This window comes from Barbus barbus, assembly GCF_936440315.1.
Source record: "Barbus barbus genome assembly, chromosome: 6".
Taxonomy (NCBI): domain Eukaryota; kingdom Metazoa; phylum Chordata; class Actinopteri; order Cypriniformes; family Cyprinidae; genus Barbus; species Barbus barbus.
Window position 1 is genome coordinate 34909811 of NC_136734.1, and position 14454 is coordinate 34924264.

Consider the following 14454-nt stretch of genomic DNA (forward strand, 5'->3'; position numbering starts at 1 on the left):
ATCACCACAGCTTTATTGGCACCCTTCTATATGTGTTGTATACTGTAATAGACAATTGTCCTGCAAAATGATGAGGTTTCGTAAAAAAAAAACATTGCGAGCAAATGTCGAATTGTGTTTTGAAATTTAAATCAACAACGTAAGAGGCTTCAGGCTGTCTGATGAACTCTGTATGAACAAACACCCAGCTTTGCAGTATAGGTGGCACAGAAGCAGCATCTGACCCTGCATTTAGATGTACTTTACACACTGTCTATTGCAGCTCAAAGGAGGCACTGTGAATTTACATAGCAATTTCATTCTAAGAGGCTATTAAATGTGAAGTGACAACATGAAACACTACTTTCAATATATTTAAAAAAAACACCAGCAGTTGGTGGCAAGTCATCCTGATAATGATTTAATACCAATTTACTCATTTAGGCTCACAATAAGCAGATTACATAATTATACCATGAAAAAAAAAAATAAAAATAAAAAAATATATATATATATATATGTGTGTGTGTGTGTGTGTGTGTGTGTGTGTGTAAAAGCAGGATCACCTACAGAAAGGAAGATATTTAGGAGAATGTCAGTAACCAGACAGTTTCTGGTCTCATTGACTTCCATAGTAGGAAAATATATATATACTATGGAAGTCAATGAGACCAGAAACTGTCTGGTTACTGACATTCTCCTAAATATCTTCCTTTCTGTTCAGCAGAAGAAAGAAATTCATAAAGGATTGAAAAAACATGAGGGCGAGTATATGATGACAGAATTTGTGGAGTATCCTTTAATTCAGAGGACAGTAAGGAACACTATTAACCATGAACTCGAACAAGATCAATTAGTATTTTCAAAGAATTTTGGAACTCTTCTTGTTGGAAATTGACAACACATTCAAAAAGAGATGCAATGTCAGGACACTGCATAGAGAACTGCTTCTCCACAGCAACCTGGTCCTGGTGACTGAAATGGATTCTGCCCAAAAGTTGAAACTCGTGTCAATGAAGATCTTGCTTCACGGTCATACCAGCCTGCAGCCTCCACTGCATTTGGCAAAAGATCCACAGACACTCTCTTTTGGCATCCTCCATGAGCCAAAACATTAGCAACCCCCTTTTCTAAAAAAAAAAATAATAATAATAATAATTAGACAACAGAACATGTATCTTATCAACATAATTTCAGTAATTTGATAAGGAAAGGGACTTTTAACAGATGATAGAAGGTAATTTACAAAATCGGAGGCATTCTTGACTCTGACACAGTTACGGCCTGTGGCATTTACAGTGGCAGTCGATTGATTCAATTACATATGCCTGTACTCTGTAAGATTTACTGCGATAATTAACAGGGGCTATCATGAAATAATATTTGCCAAGTGTTAGATTTTCCTGAATGCACTGTAGAATAATTTACATCCAAAGATTTTCAACATTACAATTTTTAGAGGAAACGTTCTTGAACTAAATTAGCAAAAGGGAGACACATTAACTGTCATAAATTGTTAATGAAAAGGGTCAACTCCAGATACATCTAATTGGGTCCATTCAGTGTTTTCAAACTGACATTTATTCGCTACATTATGTGTCTAGCACAAATTGTAATTTCATTCCATCTTAAACACGACACTCACGGCTACAACATTACAAAAATACATAGACATGGAGTAATACTCAAAGATGTCCATCTGGCACACCACGTCGACTGAGATGGCACAAAAGGCTGAACACCCTCCTGGCTGGATTAAATGGAGTAAAATGACAACACGCACACAAGCTGACTGAGTATAGGCCCAGAGAGAATATAAACAAATCCACAGTGGACTTGCTTTGGAACATTCTAAAATGCTTCAGGTTTAATGCATTAAGAGATTATATTCTCTAATTTAACATACCATTATATATTAAAAGAAAACATTCAATACACACTCTTTAATACAGCATACTACGTACAGGCAAGCATATGAGCTCAGAATATAAATGTGACACGATTAATTAGCTACATATTAAGCATTTTAGAATATGCCCTTGCTTTGCTAATAAACTCTTTGCTGAAATGTATTAGCTTGTGGCTGATCTGACTGATCATAAATGGGCAAGCAACCACCATTTTATCTTTTTTACGGTTATTTAAATTAGTATTTAGCTTATTTAGGTTAATTTTGTTTCCTAAATCTGAAACTTATACTTTTTTTTGGCATATTGCGTGATATTTTAATATACATCAAAAAATTTGAAACTTGTCATTAACAAAGACAATTTTTTTTAAACCTGTTCTTTATTGCAATACTATTAAAAAACTTGAACCTTAAGTAATTACTGTGATATGAAATGTTGATACTTGCACATGCGTATTACATAATTCACACTTAAACTTTGTTTTACCTGGAATCCGGTGAGCATTCCAGGACTGCACCACACGGTCAAGACCAACTGTAGCAACCTGACAAGATAGTGCAGACACGCAATAACGTGTCAGGTCATCTTCCATGTCCAGTTCCTCCTGGTTCACTAATTGCATCAGTGCCCCTTTCACTGGATAATTCACTCTGTTATTTACTTCAGGCCATATTCTTTCAATTGTGTGATTCTGTTTATTTAAAAGGAAAAAAAGGAAAACAATTAGACTAGCACAACAGCTACATACAGTTAAGGAAGTTAGTTTATTACATACAGTCTTGGACCTCTAGAGCATTGGATCTTAAATCTGGTTGCTTTAAGGAGGTAATTCTACCTGATTCTACATACAAATTCTAATGTCATCGTTGTGACCTACTTCAATCAGTTCGTTGAAACATAAAACAGGGGAAAGCCGTTATAACCTAATTGAGTTACATTGACTTAACATACAATTTCCATTAATGCTTGCTCAGGATGGACACATTCGACACATGTGCACCTGCTCATGAGTTGAATCAAAGTGAAAATCGCAATTGACAGCAATACTCTTCAGCACAATGGTAACCACAAAATTTTATGACAGAAACTCCTTTAAATGTCCAACTGAATATTAAACATTGACACAAACTACCAATATCTTTCCCTTTACTGATAAACCCTAAATTTACTCTCCTAAAGCAGTCCCTGGCAAAGCATGATACAGATGCATCACCCAGGGCTTCATCTATAATCGTGAGCTAAGTTGATCGTAGAGACCATGGTGGCAAAGGCTCTATGATCTACTTAGGCTTACGATGCTAAACGCTGCCATGTCCAGTGGATCTGTATTTCCCAGCATGCTTTTCCAGGGACTGCATTAGGAGAGTAAATTTAGGGTTATTTGATGTTTTTTCAGGGAAAAATGTTGATAGTTTATGATAATGTGTAAAGTTCAGTTATGTTGGACATTTAGAGTTGTTTCTGTGACTGCATTTTGTGGTTACCATTGTGCTGAAGAGTAGCATTTGTGCTTTAGGCTGTGGGCTCTAAATGTTTTGCTCCTAATCCAACTACACTGTACAGATCAGAAATTTTTCCTGAGATAAGTTAATAAATTGTCTTTAACAATAGTAGATTTCTGTTTGTAATTAGTTTATGCAAAAACAAAAACTATATTTGGATTTAATTATAAAAATGTGGATATTCCAAATGAAAAAATTATTTGTAAAAAGTTAAAATAAAAAAAGTTGTATGATCTTCATAATAAATCATCTTTTTACTATAAAAATAACAACATAGTTTGTGCAACCTAAAATGTGGAGCATTCACACACTAACTTTAGTTGAGGATGTTTGCCGATATGGCTGCCTTTCTGTGTTGTACCGGTGGTCTGCCAGTTTCTCCTGCATGAAAAGTGTCAAGAAAAACTCCTTGCCATGATCCACCCTGACCTGGTCCCAAATGCCATATTCTAACACAGCACTTCTGCAAGACAACAAAGGCATATTCATATAGATTAGATGGTACACTATGCACAAAATACATATTACACATTAATCAATATGTTTGAATATGATAAATTTTTCAGGGCAAATGCTCAGATAACAGTTGAATCAAGTTTACGAGAATTAACTTTAGTTTATGATCTTTATCCATTATATCCTCTAGCAACAAAACAAACAACTGGGATTTATTTATTATTGAACTTAAATTTTATTTCATTAACTTCCTATTTTTTCCCAAAAGCTTTGGATGAATATGATTATGGCCTGTTTCTGGACTACAATCTGCAATTTCTTTTTATCCAATAATATATGCATAGTTAAGACGGGCTTCATTACAGGGCTGGATTTCTTAAACTATACCTTAAGTTGTACCTTAATGTTAATACGTGATTCCTGAAAAGTTCTTAGTTAAGTATACCTTCTGTAAGACATTCGTTAGTAAGGTTGGTCTGGACCACTCTTAGCTATACCTTATCACTGTTGACAGTGTCACTCTCAGCCACGTGAGGATGAAAGCCAACACGAACTGGTGGTGTGAGTGTGATATCACTGCACCCAAGTAGCAGTGCTTCGCCTGTGCTTCACCCCAATATAGTCCCTAGTCAATATCTGCCTAGGAAATCGCCTAGTGTTAATCTGCATTGCTATTTGTACTCGTTGTGAATACACAAACACGAACTGGTGGTGTGAGTGTGATATCACTGCACCCAAGTAGCAGTGCTTCGCCTGTGCTTCACCCCAATATAGTCCCTAGTCAATATCTGCCTAGGAAATCGCCTAGTGTTAATCTGCATTGCTATTTGTACTCGTTGTGAATACACAAACACGAACTGGTGGTGTGAGTGTGATATCACTGCACCCAAGTAGCAGTGCTTCGCCTGTGCTTCACCCCAATATAGTCCCAAGTCAATATCTGCCTAGGAAATCGCCTAGTGTTAATCTGCATTGCTATTTGTACTCGTTGTGAATACGCAGGCCACAAGAACTAATTAGGTGTGTTTATTTTTTTTAATCACTTTAACTCACGACATGCTAGCTGGCAAAAAAGGATTCCATTAATTATGCTAAGCTATCGGTGGCGCTGCCAAACTAAAACAATGCATACACTGTGACAAAAATGCGTTTGCCCACCTGTCTAAATGTAGGAAAGACGGTGAAGCAATAAGCCCTATTTCAAATAACGGTGGAGTGTTCCTTTAAACCAACTTAAATAGTAGACAACACATTTTGCCAGAATACAAATATAATACTCATACATAAAATATAATATTACAACACCTACATTGTATCGAGCTATATGATAGGGCTGATTAATGCTTCGAAGCAATTGTCCCACTCTGCCTTCTGACGCTTTAACTCCTTTTGAAACCAGGTACCCAGTCATCATTTTCCTTCCATAGGTTGGTCCAGTCTAAATGGTAAAAATAAGAAACTTGCAGATCAAAAATTTATACCATTAAAAAGAATAATGGTAAAAATTACACCGAGAAAGGCTCAGAATGTAGACACATAGGCTGTTACTCTTCAGCCAATAGGAATTCGGAGTTCACACGCATACTTGATAGTTTGTGGTGCTGCTTCAACTTTTCTTTTTTAAACGAATAATAATACACATAAGTGCTATCTATCATTGATATGCAACTTGTAAATATAACAAAAGCAAATTATAATTAGTGTCAGGTATACAGTCTACTTGTAGCTGTCGTTTTGGTTCACGATTATGAAAATGCAAAGCAATATGTAACAGCCTACATTTTGTTTTATGTTGCTTACCTCGGTAATTGCCTTTGCAACATCTACCTCTAGTTGGGAATCCTGTACACGCACTCTCTTTAACCCCCATTCAGCACAAAAGCAGCGTATGTTAGCTTTTGATGCGCCCCTTGAAATGCCACATTCAAATCAAAGAAAATCTGACACTTGCTCGTCCGTGCGTACATCATTTATCATTCTTTATATAAGATCTAAGTACGGGTCCAGTTTTGACTCCATGCCACAGCAGAAAACTCAACTCACATCAACGAAATTACCGCCAAATCTGACGACCACGACTCAATCATAGCCTAAATATTAATTAGGCTACGTCGAGTTGTGACGTTGAGGCCAACCCCGCCTTCAGAAGTGAAACGTAACATTCAAAACGAAAATACGAAATAATTCAACATGATGGAATTGAAATGCGTAGCCTAAAACTTTTTTAGCCTAAAAAAGTGATCCCTCTTTCCTACAGGTTTCCTTCAATACTTTCAGCTCATTTTCAATATGCAGCTCAATACCTGCATGATTTCTATCAAGATAACAATTATATGCCGGAGTTAAGGGGAAATAACTTCACAAACAGTGCATTTTCATAATTTATAACTGTCAGAGCAGAGCGAAGTGGAGCCCAATAGGCTCTATGCACGGCGGTGAATGGAAATAAAAAAATGTTTTAAGATATTGTGAGAGAGAGAGAGAGAGAGAGAGAGAGAGAGAGAGAGAGATTTACATATCCACATACATTAATCAAATAAGCAAGAAGTCTGCTCTTTCTTAAGGCACAAAAAATATAAGATCATTCTTAGTGAACAATCAGAATGGTGAAAATTGCACGTAAATGGAAGTAAAGTTTTGCTTGTCTCGTGTAAAAATCTTATTGTGACTGAAGTCATGGCTTATTCTAGATATAATTTAAGTAATCCAGGTTTTTATGTTGGCCTAAAATAATTTTCGGTTATAAATTCATGTCCAGATGCAGTCAAGAAGCCATGTCATGTCCTTGTATGTTTATTATTTCATACTTATAAGAAAACATTTTTCAATGATGATTGTGGTGCGATGTCAGAAAATCTAGAACTCTCCTGATATGCTCATGTGAGAATACGGTTTTGTTTTTCGAAAGTTACTCTTCTTAAAATTGTGCTTATTAATTGTCATGTGCAGATGTTCCTTTTTCAGCTAATTAAAAAGTGAAAAGTACTTAAAACTAACCCAAATGGTGTCTAAAAAAACATGCTATTTTATGCATACATTTGTAAATATGTGTGTTCATGAATTCTGTTTTAATGTGGAATAAATGCACCATTTCAGACAGGAAAGCTTTTCTGCTGATGAGGAGGGTAATGCTTTCAGAAAAATTTGAAGAACTTTCCAGAGACTCATGTGAGAATACAGTTTAATAATTGTGTAGTCTATCTAGTCTCATACTTCTTTTAAAGCACACACTTCTTATGTCTCAATTAGTGCAATACTTAGATCGCAGAAACCACAGTGCCGTTTGTGAGGGAAGCATATGAGAAAGAGTGTTGTATCAGTGAGGAAAAAATATATTATAATATATAAAACACTAATGAAGAATCCCTATACTGCATACTTGCCAGCCTCAGACATCCAAACATCCTAAAATGGCTTTGAGTGACTTGTTTGATCTTATCAATCTCCACTGTCCTGATTCAACCAATGTTGTTCCAGATAATTTATACAAGTTCATGAAATCCTTTCACTGTGACAGTTTTAAAGACCAGATGACAAATGGTCAAGGACAAAGTGCAACTCACAAAATGTTGAAAACATATTTGGTGGCACTATTTACAAATCTTTCGGTGCACTAAATGACCCAAAATTGATGAATATTCCAGTGTCATGGAATGTTGAATGTGTTTCAGTTTTAAAATCTTTTGACATCTGGCCAGATCAAGTCACAATCAACAAGCTCCTCCCTAATCTGAGGGCAAAGCATGTTATTCTTGGCAGTTTGTGGTTTGGGCCAAGAAAAAAGACAGAAATGAACTATTTTCTTTAATCATTTAATTGTGAAGTCTTGAAAACCAAGGGTTTCCTTGCCAGTGGAAAGGATAAAAATCAGTAGAGCATGTTTACTGTTTGCTTTGCATTTGTGATTCAGTGCTGAGAATGTCAAGCATTGTTATCAAAAGGGCAAAAATGTAGAAAAGGGTAATGAGTTTACAAGCTGGATTGACATATTATTTATATATATGGTAAAAGAGTATACTCACCTCTTGAATGTTGAAATGTCTTGGATGTTTGCATACATTTATCATTTTGAAATGGTGAGTAATGGTTGTTTACTGCCTATAATATTCTTACCCTTACTACAACTAGTAATACTATTTATTTATTTATTTATATGTATTGATTGTTTGTTTTATTGCTGCCAACAGCTATTATATAAAAAAAGTAGTTGTACTTGAATCTAATTAAACAAAAATAAAACTGCAAAATATCAGACTTTTACTGTCTCTACATTATTTTAGAATCCAAAACCTGTTGGTTTATTTGTTTCTTTTTCATTTTTTTAAAGTTATTTTTCATTTGCAGGAAATAAACCCTGCAGGAAGACAACTTTCCTTCTTGTACATTTGTTTTATTTCTGCATGAGGTGCACATTGCCAAGACTATTCTGTTTTGTCCTTGTTTCATTGTGTTCACCTTCTGTTTGCTCATTTTCAGCTGTTTTTTTATTTTTTATTTTTAAGGGTTTGTTTATTTTGTGCCACTAGATAAGTAAACCTGCATCACTTATAGGCTACACGTTTAATTTATTAACATGTGATCTTGTAACAGATAAATAGCCTAATCTGCAGTTCTATTTATATATTATATGGGAAAGTCTAGGAATGTGAAGTTAACATAGGCTATCACTTTATATTGCTTCAATGCAACTTATATTCAAAAGCAGTGTCAGTGTCTTCAATGTCCTCTAACAAAAATTGTAGCCTACTGTTATACTCGATTTCTGGGACTATAGCTAATTACTTTAGCTGATTACTGCCTGGGTTCGGCTACCTAAAGCAATAGGCTATAACCATTAAAAAAACTCTTAAGAGGTTTTTTTTTTTTTTGGTTTATTTGAACTTGAAAGTGCTTGTCTACACAAAATAAATAACCAATTATTTTAAAAACGACCTTCACGTTAGTAGGCCTATTGTCGGCACTTGTCATTATCGGAAGTATCCATGTATGGTCCATATACAGATCCATCCGCCCCTCCCTTCCATTTGGACAAGTGCCATCGCCATTCATTGCCAGATTGGATCTGCCAAAGAGGGTTAATTACTTACTTGCAAAGATTAATTATCTTTTGTTTAAAGGTAATAAAAGAGTATCTTTGAAACTGGAGGACATGCGGGCCGAGAAAATCGCAAGGATTTTCCAGGTGTGTTCAATAAGCCAATGAGTTTAATTGGTTGTTAATGATATCCGAGGCTATTAACGATAAATGCGCCACGCCACGTGGGACGTTTGAGGCCTACTTAATTTGACCATGCATGTTTGGTTTACATTTTATAGGTGGATACGGCAAATCTGTATTTAACTGACTCGGCCAATGTAGCTTTGTTTCCACTGGACAATGGCGATTTCTGCAGTGTAGATTTGGATGACAGGGGGCATTACGAGGTCCACGGGGGTGAAAGGCCAGCTCTAGCAACGCCTCAACGCAGTTTTGCATTTATGCAAGCGCCGTCCAGCTCACCACCACAAGCTTTTAACTTCACCCAGCCACCGAGAGCGAGTACTGTGAGATCATATCAAAGGTAATTTTTTTTACTTTTCTTTATTATGAAACCATGTAAGTTCCATCTATCGAAATGACTAATACAGTATCAGGTGAAATAATTAACGATTATGATTTGTCATTACTGTGACAAGCCCTTTCTAAAATATCCATCCAAATGAATCGATACAAAATAAAAGGATGGTTAAATGAGGGATGGATATGTGGATATCTTTTAATTGTAGACGGATGCTTATACCATGTCCACCTAGTATATAGATAGAATAGTTCTGAATTCTTTGTATTCAATATAAAATATTTTCAAGCAAGTGTTACAATTAACGTCACCTATGGAATAAGTTGTAACATTTGTACTAATGTCAGTTTTGGTGTAAATTAATTATAGCCTATGAGAACCGTATCTAGAAACAAAATGTGAGTGTTCATTTAAAGCAGATATGTTTGTTGCTTGTGTAAAAATAGTGATTTCTTTTATTTATTTCTTTTTATTTTTTTGGGGGGGGATTGAACCAAAACCAAAATGTTCAGTGCTGCTTTGCTCTCCCTATGTTTCAGATTTGGGTGTGAAAAAAAAAAAAAATTGCTCAAATTGCTCCATACCTACAAAGATTCAAAGAAACACCACACACAATACTTTTTATGTACACTATATTTGGTAGGCTCATGTATCATGTCAGCAATTTTGATTTTCCTCTGCATTTTTTGCCATTTCAAGGCATCAACGAATGCCTCCCAGACTTTTAATCAGATCAACATGATATTTGGTCAGTCTCATCTAAAGGCCTTTGCACAGTGCACATTACTAAATTAGTTTAATTAGATTTCGTTGAAGGGCGTGTTGTCTGTGGCCCTTTTAAATGTACCATATTGCCCACTGTTTTCCTAAAGCCACTGGGTGGTAGTGGCACCTGTGTGAGTGCCTGATCAATGGTGCTTTTTAGCCGTAATTCATAATGTCATTGTTATAATGTTATTTATCCATCAGTTTGAATGCTTAAGAAGTAATGTTTAAAAAAAAAAAAAAAAAAATTTTTATAGATCCATACACCTGTCAGAAATCTGAGACGGGCGACTTGCATCCAGCAGAGTTGTGGTGGTGCGCTTCATAGAGTCAGAAGCAAATGTACCCAGCATGCTGGACAAAATTAAACTGGCAATGGGTAACAGTGACGCTTATGTTATTACTGATGCTCAAGGTAATGAGGTCTTGGAGTCAGAAGGCACAACTGGTAAATATGAGTTTGGTTTCTCATTACCTTTCTACTAGGGATGGGAAGATTAACCGATATGTATCGATACGCGGTCATGCGCGTGCACGATGCGAGTGCATCGGTAGAGCAGCAGAGGATGAATGAAATTTTGGAAACAAATCGAGATGCATCGGTTTTTCCAAGATACAGCTTATCTTTTTAATATAGAATGTATTTCTTTGTTTATTAACAAGTGTTGTCAACCTGTTTTTGGAGTATAATTTAATCGACCTACATAAAGTAGGCCTTAGCAACGGACTTGCGGATGTGTACACTACAATTCAATGTATCAGGTGCGCGGATGAAGCTAGTGGTGCGCCCTAATTGTCAGGTAGCGCGAGGAGCAAAGCAAAGATCTATGGGAAGCCAATCAAACCAAAAGTGGGACGAGACAGCGGGGGTTTACAGAGCTCGCGCCGCGCTGACATGTCATCTGCGCGGTTCAATGGTCCGAGCTGCGCGGCCGATTCGTCAGCGCAGCGCGCTGGGACGAAACCCCCGCTGTTTCGTCCCACTTTTGGTTTGATGGCTTCCCATAAAGATCTTCCACTACTATCAGCTTTAGCAAAGAGATATCTGTCCATCCCAGCAACAAGCGTACCAGCTGAAAGAGTTTTCAGCACAGCTGGAGACATAGTTACAGCTCAGCGTAGCTTGCTTCACCCTGATCATGTTGATCAGTTGATGTTTCAAAGTAAAAGCAGCATAACACTGCTAGTTCACGACGTTAAGTTTTGAATATTCAGTGGCAAAATATATCTTTGTAAAACTTATTTTCATAGTTGAAAAGTTAAATCACAATTCTTGTTGTGCAATAGTAAACCTTATTTCTGTTGAAAGAGTGCAAATATTTTTTTTTAGTATATATTGCACTTATACATTCTGTTCATCTTGAAATACTTAAACAATATGTGCCATATGTTCTAAAATGGCCCTCTACTGTAAACCGACACTCAGGCTCTGAGAGAAAAACCAGTTTGTAAAAAAAAAAGTCTTGGTTTTACTTGGTTAATAAATAATCAAACTCATTCAATGGCACCGCATCTTCTTTCACATCATCACATAAACTTGATCTAATTAGTTAGTGCTGAATTATCGCATCGTATCGTGATATGGGTGTGAATCGTATCGTATTGCATCGCAATATGTCACAAATGTATCGTTAATATATCGGATCGGATAATTTGTATCGAGATGCGTATCGGATCGGCATTATACTTTAGATGCCCAACCCTACTTTCTACAATTGTAATGTTACAGACTTTAATCAGTATTGTCAATACAGGTTCATGTTATTGGAGGCAGAATTCAAGGAAATTTCATGCTGTGGAAAGGGCTGCATTCAGGCAGTAGCAGCTGAGGAGGGCTCAAATGAGGTAATGATATTATGAAGTGTGGTATATCGCATGTTAATCGCATGCATCAAATGGTAACAATGGGATTTAGGGATGTAACAATGTCACACTATAACAATTAAAAAAATACAACAATTTATCGTAGATTGTAGTGATCTATATTGTGTATGATCACATAAAATAAAAGTTAATGTGAGAATCAATATTACAGAGTTTGTGTCAGTACATGTGGGCCTGTTGAGTTCTCAAGAGCCACGACGCATGTGCGAGAATTAGGAACTGTAGCGCTTACGGCTATGTCAGGACGTCATCTTCTCAGTTCTCGCGCATGCGTCGTGGCTCTCGTGAACTCTCATCAGGCCCACACTGAAGCAAATGAATAGTTGAATAGTAATTATTTGGTTTTGTTTCTTTTTGCACAAATTATTCGTCGCTTAATAAGTTAAGGTTGAGCCACTGAAGTCACGTTTTACTTTTTACCAACTTTCTGGGCCGGCCAGTTTTAATTACATAGAAGCCTATGGAGGAGTGATCCAGCGCTCAGATTTAATAAAAAAATATCTTAATTTGTGTTTCGCAGATGAACGAAAGACTTACAGGTTTGGAACAACATGAGGGTGAGTAATTACTGACAGAATTTTCATTTTTGGTTGAAATAACCCTTTAACACAGCGGTGTTACATGTAACACTGCACTCATTTGCAGTCACTAAAGTTTATTTGCATTAGTTTTAAAGCCTTGCCGCATGTTATTCTGAAATGTTTACACAAAGCGCGCACACTAAAAGACTGCCAAATAGCACTTGATTACTGGACCTCCCTTTCACATCTAATACTGCCAAATACACAAACACGGCTGGTTTGGTCTAAAGTAAATGGTTGGGATAAAATAAAACTCGCATCTGATGTTTGTGTGCGAGTCTTAAAGGGGAAGCAGTAAATGTGCTGCTGCTTGACCTTTAAGGGATAGTTCAACCAAAAATGAGAAATTCACTCTCACATGTTGTTCTGAATCCGTATTAATATATTTGTTATGGTGAACCAAAAAGATTATATTTTCACAAATTTGGACGATTATATTTGACAAAGTTGCTGGTCTCCATTTACTTCCATAGTATTTTTTTTTCTTATTATGGAAGTCAATGGGAACCAGCAAATATTTGATTACGAACATTCTTCCAAATAATTTGAAAAGGGGGAAATTGGTTTTGCTGTACTGCTCAGTCCTTTGAAAAATAATAAAACCAACATGATAATTTTTTTTCCTTAAAAAAAAAAAAAAAAACTCATGATTTTTGCCTACCCCTATCTGTATGTCCTTTGACGTAATCCCAACAACCGGAATCATAATTTACTAAATTGGGGTTAAACAAGAACACTTAAATCATGAGGAATGCATTTCTTTACACTTATTACTTATGGTTTACAACAGGCAAAACTACTGATACCACATATCATACAATTGCACATTTGATGACAAGTTTGACACTTAACTGTCTCAAGTATATATGTGATTCATTAATAAAAAAAAAAAAAATGTTGTTCTCCTAATAGCCGAAGAGATGCGGACACCTCTGCACTGCAAGACCTGAAACTACAAATAGTAGAATTATTGGAGGCCTCCCATGGACTGGAGGCTGTGTCCCAACAAATCCAGAGCATTGTTTCCAGTGCAGAGCGAGCTATGCCAAGAACCCTTGGGACGGCCCTAAAGGAAACTTTTTCATGTTCAATTTGCACTGGTATGTAAATCGATTTGGCTCCACACACCAGCCTTTGTTTGTCTTTTATATAAAGCTTCTCAGTAAATCTGCACAATGTTATAATTATCTAATAACTTGCATTATATGGTGGATTCTTATCACATTGGGCTTCATTTTGGCATTAATGTGCATTTTGTGTCTGGAAATTCTTTACACCCTAAATTAGAATGCTTCTCTAATCTGATCTAAATCTACCCCCGACAACCTCCTAACATGTGCTTCAGTATTTGTAATTGGATCGACGTATTGGGTGTATTTAAACCAGTGATCTCAAACTCAATTCCTGGAGGGCCACAGCTCTGCACAGTTTTGCTCCAACCCTAATCAAACACACCTGATCCAGCTAATCAAGGTCTTCACGATTATTAGAAACTTTCTTGCAGGTGAGAGTTGGAGCTGGTTGGAGCTAAACTGTGCAGAGCTGTGGCCCTCCAGGAATTGAGTTTGAGATCACTGCTTTAGACTGACCATAAATGTGCATGATGCCATTTTCAGCTGCATGTTTTTGTTTACACATTTTGTAACACAAAAACTTTTACATTCAAACTGGTTTTCAGGCACTCAAAACTCTGTTGCCGTGTAATGTGAACGACACAGTTTAACAAAAAATTTAAAACTTTTGGCCATGTAAAATGTGATCAATTGCAATCTGATAGTGATATCACAAATGCATGTTAATTCCAGGTGTATGGGAACCA

General features: G+C 36.3%; 1 pseudogene across 1 annotated transcript; it reads right to left on the reverse strand.

The window, feature by feature from the left end:
* Positions 1-903: 903 nt before the first annotated feature.
* Positions 904-5824, reverse strand: LOC306870777 (annotated as a pseudogene). The gene is made up of 6 exons: positions 5648-5824; positions 5157-5285; positions 4345-4400; positions 3707-3854; positions 2376-2580; positions 904-1109 (listed from the first exon to the last, which is right to left on the reverse strand). The product of its transcript is annotated as an uncharacterized misc_RNA (transcript).
* Positions 5825-14454: the final 8630 nt, after the last annotated feature.